We start from the raw sequence: 14,308 nt of genomic DNA, 5'->3' as shown, positions 1-14,308 counted from the left end.
TTCTATTCATTTGATCATGCTCTAATCCTCACCAAAGCTTTTAAAAACAGATTCTAGTCTCTTATTGTTCGAGAGATTTGACAAAATATCCTTGAACTCTTGGTTTCCTTTTCTTTAAAAAGGAAGCTCGCTGACTTTTCTCATCGTTAAGCTTATTGGAAAATCATGATTTCCATCCTCATTTGTTCATAAAGCCAGATCTATTTTCTTGTCAACTACAAGGCTGAGTTTATGAAGCAGTTTGATTAATCAAGATGTACAATGCTACGAATTACTTTTGATAGTTCTCTAAATTGGCACATGAGTTACTACCTCTACAAAAGAATCCCCCACCAAACCTTAGATGGTTGAGAAATTACCTTGATATATATAGCTCCTATTGAGTGAAGGCCTTTAAAACAAAAAAAAAAAGTTTTCATATCATGGGTAGATTATGAAAATTTAAGTATCATGCATTGTGCATTCATAATTATATTCCATTGTCAAAACAAAATTAGTATCATGCATACATGTTGCATTCTAGCTTTCAGTAGGTAAATACATTATTGCATCATGCATTGAAGATCAAATTCATTAGTTAAGCTAAATAAAAAACAGATCATATGTTGTCACACACTTTCAAGTGATAAAAATAAATGCAAAATAAAATGGAGCATCATTCATGACATTGGGGCAATACACATTTGTAGATGCACATATCCATCATAAGATAGTTGCACTAGAGGTCACGCAGCAGCTTCCCGTGGAGTCTCCTGCAGATCCCTTTAGCTTTTCCTCGACCTTCAGAGTTAGAGCTAGTTGATAAGCCACAGTCAATTGTTAGCGACAGGGTACCCAATCTTCATTAGCTATTTATGGCAGGAGCTCTTTCATTTACAAGGGGACGCAATTTAATATGAGTACAACTTTTCACCGCATCCATTCCTATCCCATAGTTTATGATCTTTGGGCATTCTAGTCGTTGACTCCTCACGCTGCTACGGGCATTTCTAGGCCCGACCAGCGCCTCACATGCACAGGTACCTACGTAGTGTAGTGTTGGTTTGTTAGGATGAATTGGATTGGTCTAACCTCTCGCTCGGATGTCAGAATTTCGCTACGGTAAGTACTCCATACTGCCATTGGAAGTTCGCATTAGCATGAACACGTGGTGTTAGTCTTATCGTCATGCGTCAAGTGCATATCTCATGCATTTAGCAAGTTTAAAAGAATCTCTAAACCCTGCACTTAGGTAAAGAGCTTTCAAGTAAATCAAATCCCTTCAGTTTTTTTTTTGGGAAATTATCTGTTAGAGGTAGTTTTCTACCTCGCACGTGACACATCCTTATTGGAAGAGAAAAACACGAGTGTCATTAAGTTTGTGAAGCCAACTTTATCACCTAGGTATTTCGACTGTCTTCCAAGCTGGTGCCGTTATGACCTATCCGACCAAGATTTCCTTTGGTCCCGTTCCCATTCTTTGTTTGAACTGACCTAGATGTGTCTCGCTTAGCCTCATATTCCGACAAACTCCACGATAGCATGCCGTGATTCAAGCTTACCTTAAATGGTCGTTGAGGCCTTATCAGGAATCCTGTCAGAGACCCTGCCTATATATAGAAACCATTTGCCTCTATCAAAGGTACGCAAACACTGTATTTTCTCTATAATACAACCTAGATTCTTCCTGACTTAGGCGTCGGAGTGTTTTCTCTTACCGGTCTCCTACTCAACAAAATTCAGCTCATTCTCAAGGTCATCATTCCGTCCGAGTCGAGCTCGGAAGCTTGGTTATTTTGTGATCAACATTATATCTTTGTTTAAGTCGAGGTTGAAACTTGTTGTTAAAGCCAGGTCCGTTGCATTTTATCATTCGGTTAAATCGAACCCGATCCAAGTCGAGGTCGAAACTTGTGTTATAGCTAGGTCCATTGCATTATCATTCAGTTAAATTGAACCCGATCCAAGTCGAGGTCGAAGCCTGTTGTTAAAGCCAGGTCCGTTGCATTTTATCATTCGGTTAAATCGAACCTGATCCAAGTCGAGGTCGAAGCCTGTTGTTAAAGCCAGGTCTGTTGCATTATATCTTTGGTTAAATCGAACCCGATCCAGGTCGAAGCCTGTTGTTAAAGCCAGGTCCATTGCATTTTATCATTTGATTAAATCGAACCCGATCCAAGTCGAGGTCGATGCCTGTTGTTAAAGCTAGGTCCATTGCATTATCATTTAGTTAAATCGAACCCGATTGAAGCCGAGGTTGAAGCCTGTTGTTAAAGTCAGGTCCGTTGTATTTTCTCTTTCGGTTAAATCGAACCCGATCCAAGTCGAGGTCGAAGCCTGTTGTTAAAGCCAGATCCATTGCATTATCATTCGGTTAAATCGAACCCGATCCAAGCTGAGGTCGAAGCCTGTGTTAAAGCTAGGTCCGTTGCATTTTATCATTCGGTTAAATCGAACCCGATCCAAGATTGTGGTCGAAGACTGTGCCAAGCCAGGTCCATTGCACTTATCATGTCGATTAAATCAAACTCGATCCAAGATCGAGGTTAAAACCTGTATCAAGTACGAGGTTCTTTGCATTTCGGGATCCCGCCTAGTGTCCAGTTGGGTTCATCTCTATTTTGTCTTGTCTGAATAAAATTTTCGCCTTCCCAAATACTTTGTCTTTTGCCTTTGTCTACCCTTTTAGTTTTGCAAGGATACACAAAGGTGGGCAAGCTGTAGACACCGTATTTCGTCCGGCTTATTTTTATTTATAATTTTAATTTATATTATTGTATTTTACTTTATTGAGTTTTATTTTAATTAAAGAACAACATAGGTTTACTTTATTATTAGTTTTAATATAAATTTTAAATTAACTAAAATTAAAATGTTAGATTTATTTAAATGTTTAATTTTATTAATAAGAAAATAAAAAATGGTTTGTTTAGATTTTGTTTTATTATTAAAATAAAAAATAGATAAATAAAAATGATTTGTTTTTAAGTAAATAATTTTATTTTAAAAAGATTTTGTTTTAATTAAATAAAGATTTTATTTTAACAAAACTTTTGATTCTTAACAGTTTTTTCCTCTTTGATTTTTTCCTCGTCAAAGGCACATAATGTGGCATCTTCTCCTTCCTTTCCTTCCCCTCTCTTCTCTAGCCATCTCATGGTTAGAGTTATTTTTTTTTGTGTATTTAAAGAGCACACAACACACAGAGGGAGGACAGTGCAGAGAGTTAGAAAATCACACCCTCACCTTTTCTTCTTCTCTCCCTCCATAAAACTCGTCTTTTTCCTCCATAACCACCACTCCATCTCTTCTCATTTCTTATGCCACCACCACATTTTCTCCTTCATACCCACGACCTCCAACGACACAAGCGAATGTCAGGACCTCCAATCACGAACTCCAACTTCTTCCAAGCCCGCTGCACTATGGTAACCTCCTTCCCGATGATGTGCTTTAAGTGAGTAAAAAAATACGTTGGAAAGAACTTTTTTATAACAAGAAACCTTTTTTTAAAAGATAAAAGAAATTTTAAATAAGTTTTGAAAAGAAAATAAGGATTTTGATATTTTAAATTTTGTTTTAAAATAAAAAGGTTTTTCTTTTTCTAATAAAGAAAGTTTTCTTTTTTTTTTGTTGAAATAAATGTAAAGTTAGTCTTGTTTAAATAAAAGATTTTAATTTAAAATCTTGGTTAAAATACCCTAAAAAAAGGAGTTTTATAAAATAAATCTTGTTTTTTAAAAAAATGGGATTATTGTAAATTTCAATTCAAAGTTTAAAAGTTAGTTTTTATTTAAATTTTTTAACAAGGTTTACTTTTTTTTGGTCAACTTTATTTTATCTTTTAATTAAAAAGAGTCTTCCTCTGCTGCAGGATTTTAAAAAAAGAGGAGATAAAAACAAAGTCTTTGTATAATAAAATCTCATTTTTGTAAATTTTCTTTTGATGGTTTATGGTGATTATGATTTTGAAAAGAATCTTAACAAAAAAAATCAGTTTTTTTTAGCAAATAAATTTTGTTTAAAGTAAATTTGACTTTATCTTTAAATAAATTTTTTTTTCTTTTTAATAATCTCGTTAATTTCGAAATAAATAAAAAAGTTATTTATTTTTTGTTTTAATTTAACAAAATTCGTATGTTTTTTTTTTAGTTTAAAAAAATATATGAAAACTTTTTTTTTTTTGTAAAAGAATACAATATTTACATTTAGGGTGTTGGCATAGTGGTAAGATGTTAGGTTTTTAACATACATGACCCTAGTTTGAGTTCTTACATGTTTCATTTTATCCTAAATAATTATTTTAAATAAAAGATTTCGTTCAGAGTTTTTTTTTTAAACAAAATTCAAAAATAGAAAATTTGTATTTTACAAATGAATATAGATTATATCCCAAGGGGTTGGCACATTGGTTAGATGTTGGAGTGTCAACACTCATGTCATAAGTTGAAGCCTTAATGTTTCCTAAAATTAAAATTATTTATTTATTTATTATTATTATTTTGCTAAATAATTATTTCAAAAACTCCAATGACGGGAATTGGAACCTTCCAATATTCTTGAGGTGTCAAAATTTTTCTAATGGCCTTCGTGTCACTCATACCTATTAATTCATATCTTATAACAAAATGTTAATTAATATAATATGGGACATTTAAAATAAAATAAAAACATTTCTTTTTTTTTTGGACCAAATAAAATAATAGGATAATTTTTTACAAAATGTGGTACCGTTTTCGAACGGGTGTCGTAGGATGCTAACACCTTCCCTATGCTCAGTCGACTCCCGAATCAACAATCTGATTTTTGCAGACCTTGTCTTTATTTTTAGGTGACCAATCACACATCGTAGATGATTGGTGGAGACGCCAAACCCTTATCTCGAAAGAGACCCTTCAGGGGATGACGTCGGCCGCTCCGCGTCACAATGACGTTGCGACACTCATCATAAATTTTATAGAATACATACCTCATTTCGTCCTTATACCTATCCTAATGGTATTTTCATTATATATCACTTATTGCTATACACAAAACTATAGAGTTATACTATCAATAGGTAGCACTTCTATTTCCGTGCGCATGCTTCAAAGTGGTATTTGGAACGAAAAAGATAATTACGTGGATTATAAAGTTTTAGAACTAATGTTTTATCTCGTCAATTTGATTAAAGATGTCATGTAACAATGAGGAAAAATACAATGCTCTAATAGAATAATCATGTTACAGTATATATTACATAAACATGTATTTTAACGAAATCATTATAACATACGATATAAAAACCTAACCTATATATTGAAAACTAAACCTGAACATATATATACTCCAATATAACAATGTATAATATATAACCTTCAATTTACCATAATATATAAACTCAATCTCCAATCCCCAATGGTCTAAGGTTAGGGTATAGATAATAATGATGGGGATGATATATGTTACATATACGCTCGTAGGTCAACGTATAACACCCATATATATATGAACAATTATGATACTATAGATGATAATGATACTATCTAGGTATATGTAACTTGATATGCCCATATAGACAATAAGGATACTCACGAGTATATGTAACTTGATATGCACATAGACTCAAACAGGAAAACTACCTGTATAGACAAGAATGATACTATAGTATAAGTTACATGTACCCATAGAACAGCCCATCCATAATAATAATAATAAAAATATATAGTATTTCAATGCCAAAATAGAGAACCCAAATGAAATCCTAGAAATTCTAGGTTATATCCCAATTTGAAACCCACAAATTGTAGTTTAATCAATATAACATAGTTTGTATAAAACGAGTACATGAAGTATTTTTCATATTATACAACTATTGTTGAATGAGAAATTTTGAAAAATTACTAAATGCCACATCATAATTTAAAATTATATTTTTGACCAATCATAAAATTAGACGTGTCCTAAATTAATTTTAAATCGACAAATCAAATTGTGTCACGTGTCTCTTTTATGACCGTTCGATGAAATCAACTAATTGGATCAAAACCCATAAAGAGATTGAGCCCAAGCCCATGACCCATTAAACCCATAGCTCATATAAGACCCACCAAAGCTCTATAAATAGAAGGGATTGCCTCTCATTTAGAGGATTGGAAAAAATACAGAAGCATTGGAGATTCAGAGCATTCGGAGCATTCAGAGTCATCTACAACCGTTCAAAGTGCGAAGCATCCAAAACTAACAAGACCTGAAGAACTGAAGACTCGAAGAAGGAAGACTGGAAGACTACGAGACTTCAGGATTCTAAATCTTTTCTTCGCCAAGCAACAATACTTGAAGACTCCATCAAACTGCAAAGTCTTTATCAAATTGACCGAAGAACTTCCAAAAGCTGCAAAGCCGAAGACTTCATCAAGCCACAAACTTCGTCAAGCATTAAGCTTCATAGCCGAAGACTCTAAAGATTCTTCAATACGCTAGAAGTTGAAGGCGCAAACTCATTAATTTGAGAACAAGCTCACAAGCCCTCGAATTAAAGTTTACATTTGAGAGAATTAATCAGAGGATCATACATTAGAGATTGTAACACTTACATACATAAATACAAATACAAATTCATTAATTCGAGTTTTCTCTTATTGAATTTCTCGTCGAACAAATTGACACGTCTGGTGGGACATCTCTACCTCTCATTTCTTTCTCTCTACTAAAAAAAAAGAGTAGTGGCATTTAAAGAAACTTCATCAAAGATTGCTGCCTCAAACAACTCTTACTTGGGTCCAATGACTCGTAATCACGCCAAGGAAATGATGGAGGCCCTGTTCAATTCCAGTTCAGAAAGTGAATTTCCTCCTTCCTCTGCCCATCACAAAGGAACATCTAATCCGAACATCATGTGCTCTGTCATGATGGCTGACGCATCCACAATGGAAGAAAAAATGGCGGATATGGAAAAGAAATTCCACATGCCGACAAAGATGGTTGAAGATAGAGACTATAAGATTGCCTCCCTTATGAATAAGATCGAAATTCAAGACGATGTGGATGTTGCTGAGTCAAGCCAAAATCTCGCTGCAAAAGTTAGCGACAAAAGAAAGAACATCATGCAAGAAGAACAACAGGAACATTCTGTTTCCATAGCTTCACTGTCTGTCCAACAACTCTAAGATATGATCACAAATTCGATCAGGGTTCAGTATGGTGGACCTTCTAAAAATTCTCTCATGTACTCGAAGCTATACACTAAGAGGATTGATAATTTGAGAATGCCAACGAGATACCAGCCTCTGAAGTTCCAACAGTTTGACAGAAAGGGTAATCCTAAGCAATACATTGTACATTTTGTCGAAACATGCGAAAACGCTGGCACTCGAGGAGATCTACTAGTCAAACAATTCATTCGAACACTGAAGGGCAATGCTTTTGACTTGTACACAGATCTAGAGCCTGAATCCATCAACGACTAGGAACAATTGGAAAGAGAGTTCCTGAATTGCTTCTACAGCACGAGACGAACTGTTAGCATGATAGAACTCACTAGCACCAAGCAAAGACAAGGTGAACATGATGTTAACTATATTAATAGGTGGAGAGCTTTAAGTCTCGACATCAAAGACCGATTGACTGAAGTGTCTGTAGTAAAAATGTGCACCCAGGGCATACATTGGGGACTTCTTTACATTCTCCAAGATATAAAACCCCAAAGCTTTGAAGAACTAGCAACTCGCGCTCATGATATGGAATTAAGTATTGCTAGTAGAGGAAACAATGACTATTTAGTCCCGTACCTCGATAAGGAAAAGAAAGAAGTAAAGAACCCTGATAAAGGTTCTAAAGGTTCCAAGAAAGAGTCCATGGTCGTCAACACAGCCCCATTCAAGTTCTCAGTAAAAGGAAGAAACTTCAACAATAAGAAAGATGAAAGACAAATGGTTGGAAACGAAAAACGACGCCTTACTCTGAGGGTGAGACAAGAAAAGGTCTACCCTTTTCCCGATTCTGATATTCCAGACATGTTGAAGCAATTACTGGAGAAATGACTAGTTGAACTTCCCGAATGCAAACGCCTGGAAGAAATGGGAAAGACGAATGATCCCAACTATTGCAAGTTGAAGGGATGCGAATCCCGGAGCGGAAACGGATTTTCGTTGCTGATTTTCGGGATACAAAATCGAATTACAAAGTAGGAAAATACAGAGGAAACTTTACCTTTGAAGAACGTTTCTTCAACGAGTTTCCCTCGAACACCACCACTATGTCTTCCTCGCTATCCTCTTGGGTCTCGGGATCGTGCTGGTGTGAGCAATTCTTTGGAACGAGAGGGAGAGATTGAGCTTCTTGAGAAAGATCTGGGGAATGTCTTTTTTTTCCACTGTTCTATTTCTGTTTTCAGAAAACAGTGAAGAAGAAGAACAATGACGTGGGGTAACTCCCCACGTCACAGCAACCCCCACACTCCCCTGCAATTTTGCAGGGGAGTTAATATTAATAAGAATAAGAATAATAATAATATTAATATTAATATATATATATATTTATAATATATAATAATAATTAATATATGTATATATAATAATTAATATATATATAATAATTAATATATATAAAATTAATTAATCAAATTAATTAATATAATTAATTATTAATCCAATTAATAATTAATAAATATATATATACATAAATAATTAACACTTAATTATTTATTATAAAATTAGAATCATATTCTAAAACATTACTCTCGTATAAGCTATAGTTTTAATGTACATCTTATGCACATTATTTTTAACCTATAGTTTTAATATGAATCTCATTCATATTAATTTTATTTGAATCTCATTCAAATAATATCTCTCATAATATATAGTTTTAATTCACAATTAACTATATATTATAATGTATCAATATACATATAATCCCTTAAGTAATTTGAACAATTCAAATTCTTCCAAAAAATTTGATCCTCGTTTTACCCGTTATGAGCTAGCAAGGGGACCTAATGGACCTACAGATCCGAAGCTCCAACGATGCAAGATTAATTGGTCAAACTCATTGACCGAGTTAATCTAGATTCGTTAACTACGGGCCATTCCACTAAAGACCCGCAATTGCACTCTTCTCACTGCAGAATGTTTTCGTGTCCATGGATATACAACCATTAATGACGAGTCAATCCTTCACGAGTGTTTGTAACTCAAGTTGGGTCAAATTACCGTTTTACTTTGAGTTACATCTTACTCCTTAAACACCACTGCTCCTCTAATGAATAACCTGGTTATGGTCCAACCAATAACCGGAAGTCCCTCTCGGCCAATGAGAGGGTAGGGCCCCTTGTTCAAGTCCCGGAGTCAGCATTTAAGGGAACACTCATCTACTCCCCTAAAGTCGGGGAGGAGTGAATTCCATCTTGTGAAGTTATGTTCCCAGCTCCCCACTCGGTCTCGTCCCCAAAATGGTAGGAATATCGAGTCAGTGACTCGGGCCACTCTCACCCATACAAATCAAAGGACGAGCCCTCACGGGCAGGAGTCCATAACTCACTCAGGGTTGAGAATGAGTTGCATGATCATCCTAAGAAATAACAATCTATTAGTTAACGGTGTTACACCTAAAGATTGCCTATTTCGCGGTCCGGTCTTATACAAACTCATTGTACAGGATACCCCCACTCGCATGTCTCCACACGAACGACCTGGATCGAGTCGTCTGTAACCTTTACAGAGTGGGCCGTATCCATAGTGTTGCCAGGATAAGGTACCCAGCCTTATCCATATACTATAGACCCTTTAGGTTATTCACGGGATATTATCCATTCATATATCAGGGGTATATCAAATATATATACCCCATATATCAACTATATACCCAGTATATATACTGTCCCGATTACATCAAAAATAACCTTGGATGTTTAGTTTATTGGATTTTTGACAATGCAAAGCTATGATTCAATAACAAATTTATTGAATAAAACTTTATTAAATAGACATTTGTTTTTACAAAATACAAACTACAAGTTTAGGGCAACACACCCAACACAAGTATCATCGGGTCATTAGCTATCCAGTGGAGAAATGCTTTGTCTTGAAAGAGTTAATTCTGAAAGAGTTTGATTCCACTCCGCTCTGACAAGTGCATGTCTTAGTCAAAGATTGTGTTAACCTTGGGGAGCATTTTGACAATCAAACGATTTAGCACCAAGGTCGTGCCAAAATTGCTTTTAAGGCAGTGGTTCGTCCCACGACACAACAATATTTTTCATCTAAATCTTCCTTCAGTTCCTACAATTTGAAAGCAATTCCCATGATTACTCCTCATGCTTCGTGAATGTCATGGATCTACTCGTGAAGAAGGTCGCAGTCTGTGGTAGTGATCTAGGTTGTTGCAGATCGTGATGGTCGCTTTCTATCTTTTAGAATTATTTATTGACAGAAAACAATTGTGGGGGAGTCCGCCAGAAATAATTTGAAAGATAGAGAACGATCGAGGTGAATTTCGTATTACTTATTATACGACTTTTGCAATATTATAAAGCATATTTGATTTGGCCTTTTAACGAGTATGCTTTATCAAAATTAAGTTGTAAATATTTGGATGGATTGTTCCAAAATATAGGTTAAGTTGTTTAGTCTATTTGGATTGATTCTTCTAACGCTACATATTTGGTTTTCATATGTTATGAGTGTAATGATTTGACCTATAATTATTGTGCATAAGCTAAATTGAGTTTTCTATGTTGTAAAGTGAGGTGCTTTAATTATTCGTATCCAAATTTGCAATTAATTATTCATGATCATTGAAATAATTGCCAAAGTTGTTTTGTGATGTAGCTTGTGTTGGAAAAATCAGTGAAAGAATGAATTGAAATAAAGCTGTGCTGTGGAGAAACCACTGCACTAAAAGCAAAATTCCTGCTCGACTGTGGTGCAACCGAGATTTAACCATTTGCCCCCCAAGGTTAACACAACAACTCCAAGACACGTGCACTCATGGTTAGGAGCTGGAACAAATACTACAATTAAGGGTGTTCATGGTTCGGTTTGGTTCGATTTGAGGACCAAACTGAAACCAAAATCGAAACCGATTTAAAAAAATCAAAACCGAGCTGAACCGAAGTACATGGCTAAACCGAACCGTCTGTTCGGTTCGATTCTACGATTTGGACCCTAGGTCTGCTACTGCGGGCCTGTGCTTCTGGCCTTATGGTTTTGGGTTTCCAATTTGTTTATGGGTTTTTTTTTTTGAGAATTTATGGTAGGTGTCCCTATTTATCACTTGGTTTTGAAAAATGTCCATTCGGATTTTTCCAACTGTTTTACAGATCTGATTTTGACCACCTTACCCTTTCTATTTAGTTATTATTTTCAAAATCAAAATAATACTCTCTCTCAAATTCTCAAATATGTTTCTTGTTATATTATATCTTTCCTAAATTTTCTCTCCTAGATTTTAGAAACCATCTATCTCACTTTGTAAATATATATTTGAATATAACATTCCATAACTCAAAGAGGACATCACACAAAGTGTGACACGATCAAGGGGTATTGCGAGGGAGACAACGGGAATGGATGGGATTGAGTGGGGAATTGACGAAATTAAGCAAGTGAGACAATTGTGGAGCAACAAGACAGGTGACGTAGCTGTAAGTGGGGTGGGGAGTGGTGGAGGGTGAAGAAGAGAGATGTCAACAGTGTGAGTTTCTACTAAGGCAATTTTTTTTTCATTTTTATATTTTTGTATTAATTGTGTCACAAAAATAAACATTATATGTTCACCTTATTTTTTACAGTAATGTTCAGATATTTGTTAATCTTTTTATCATATTTGTTAATTTGTTCACTACAAGAAACGGAGTTTTTAGCGACAAACTTTTAGAGACATATTAACAACAATGTCACTAAAATGAGCTTTCAACGACATCGTCAACATATGATGTCGCTGAATCTCCTTTTCAGCGACGCCCTCAACCGTATGTCGCTAAAAGTCTATTTTCAGCGCAACGTTAACAAATTGTCGCTGAAAGTGGCCTTTCAGCGACGACGTCAACTGACGGCGTCACTGAAAACAGTTTCAGCGACACATAAGTGGGATTTGTCGCTGAAAATGTAATTTTATCCCGAATGAAACCCACTTCCAGATTTTACAATTCATTTTCAGCGACACCGTCAACAAAATGTCGCTGAAAGTGCATTTTTAGCGACGCTGTCAATTGACGGCGTCGCTGAAGAGATTTTCAGCGACACATAAGTTGTATGTGTCGCTGAAAATCTCTGATTTTTATCCCAAATCAGTTCGCAATTTCACAAACCCTCGCTGCCAACGCAATTTCTTCTCCCATCCGTTGCCGCGTCGCTGAGTTCAGCACCTCCCCTCTCCGTTCATCTCCTCCGATTGCCGGTATCGAGGTGTGGTGGTTGCTGTCGCCCATAGTCGCCGGATTCGAGTGGGTAGCGTCGGATTTTAGTGGGTAGTCGCGGATTCGAGTGGCCGTTCGTCTCCTCCGGTTGCCGGTATCGAGGTGTGGTGGTTGCTGTCGCCCGTAGTCGCCGGATTCAAGTGGGTAGCGTTGGATTCGAGTGAGTAGTCGCGGATTTGAGTGGGTTGTCGCCGGATTCTAGTGGGTATTGTTTAATCTCTCCCTTTAAGTTGTATTTTCACTTTTGGATGGTTTAAAATTTAATTTTGGAATGGGTTAAAATGCGAGTTGTTTAGATTTATGAATCCTATTTTAAATAGAAATTTATGTGGATTGTTTTTATTAGAATTTGATTTTGGAATGAGTTAAAATGTGAGGTGTTAGTTGTATTTTCACTTTTGGATGGTTTAGGATTTCATTTTGGAATGAGTTAAAATGTGAGTTGTCTAGATTTATGAATCCTATTTTAAATAGAAATTTATGTGGGTTGTTTTGATTAGGATTTGATTTTGGAATGAGTTAAAATGTGAGGTGTTACTTGTATTTTCACTTTTGGATGGTTCAGGATTTGATTTTGGAATGAGTTAAAATGTGGATTGTCTAGATTTATGAATCCTATTTTAAGTAGAAATTTATGTGGGGTGTTTTGATTTGGTATTTTCACTTTTCGATGGTTTAGGATTTGATTTTGGAATGAGTTAAAATTTGGGGTGTTTTAATCTCTCCCTTAATTTGTATTTTCACTTTTCGATGGTTTAGGATTTGATTTTGGAATGAGTTAAAATGTGGGTTGTTTAGATTTATGAATCCTATTTTAAATATAAATTTATGTGAGGTGTTTTGATTTGGTATGTGCAAGTCATTGAGTTAATAGAAGTAGAGTTCTTGTTTTGCCTTTTGAAAGGCATTTATGATTCTACTTATGTTTTTTATTCATCAACATTCTATGGGAGGTAAGGACTGTATAGTTTATGTTGGATATGGATTCTCTAGTTTCTTATTTTGAAGTTTATGTTGACTATGGATTGTAAAGTTTATATATTTTATTTTGATGATTATTCTAAAATGGAGTTTGGTGATAGATTTTGAAGTTCGACCGTGGGAATATTGGGGGTTTTGTTGTGTTCCCCTTCAATCTTACAAAAAGTAAGCTTCTTCTCCTCCTCGAATGAATGCTTTTGTCAAAATATCGCTCGATTAAGTTTATGATTCATATAATTTCTCATTTCAGTTTTGGATCGTCGTGCCTTGCTCCGTGAGTTTTGTGGCTACTGTCCATCCGTGTCGGCTGCTGTAAGCATCACCATCCCGAGGTTTGCTTCAAAATTATCAATGTTTTCAACATTTTTTGTAGAAATATACATTATGGATCTGAATTGGAATTTAGTAATGAAGTGTTTATGTACTAATTATGACGTCAATTGAATGTTTGTTGTATTGGATGTTGCTGAAGTTGATTTTGATGTAGTTTGTGGGAGTAAAAATGGAATTAATATTGCAATGAAGTGATGTGAGTTATTCGATTCTTATTTGATGCTTTGAATTGTTGGATTTTGTCATAACACTTAGTTGCATGATGGAAATTGAAGTGTAGTTTTGGATATTGATTAACACTTAGTTTTGATTATGAAGTTTATGAGTTTGAAGTTTGTGTTGGATATGAATTCAGAAGTGTTTTTTTTTTATAAATTTTATGTTAGACATGGATTATGAAGATTATATATATGAATTTGGTGTTTATGTTCTTCTAAGACTTATTTGAATTTGATTTGATGTTTTGATTATGTAGTTTTTGATGTGACAATATGTCTCGATACCGTTTTTAGTTATAATTCACATTAGTTTTAGTTCAACCAAATTTAGAGTTAGGTAATTAACTATAAGCTATATGTTTTTATAGAAAACATTGCTATGGATCGTACTTGGATAACT

Source organism: Momordica charantia (assembly GCF_013281855.1).
Source record: "Momordica charantia cultivar OHB3-1 chromosome 7 unlocalized genomic scaffold, Mcharantia_2.0 BLBB01000007.1, whole genome shotgun sequence".
Lineage (NCBI taxonomy): Eukaryota > Viridiplantae > Streptophyta > Magnoliopsida > Cucurbitales > Cucurbitaceae > Momordica > Momordica charantia.
This window is presented reverse-complemented; position numbering follows the sequence as displayed.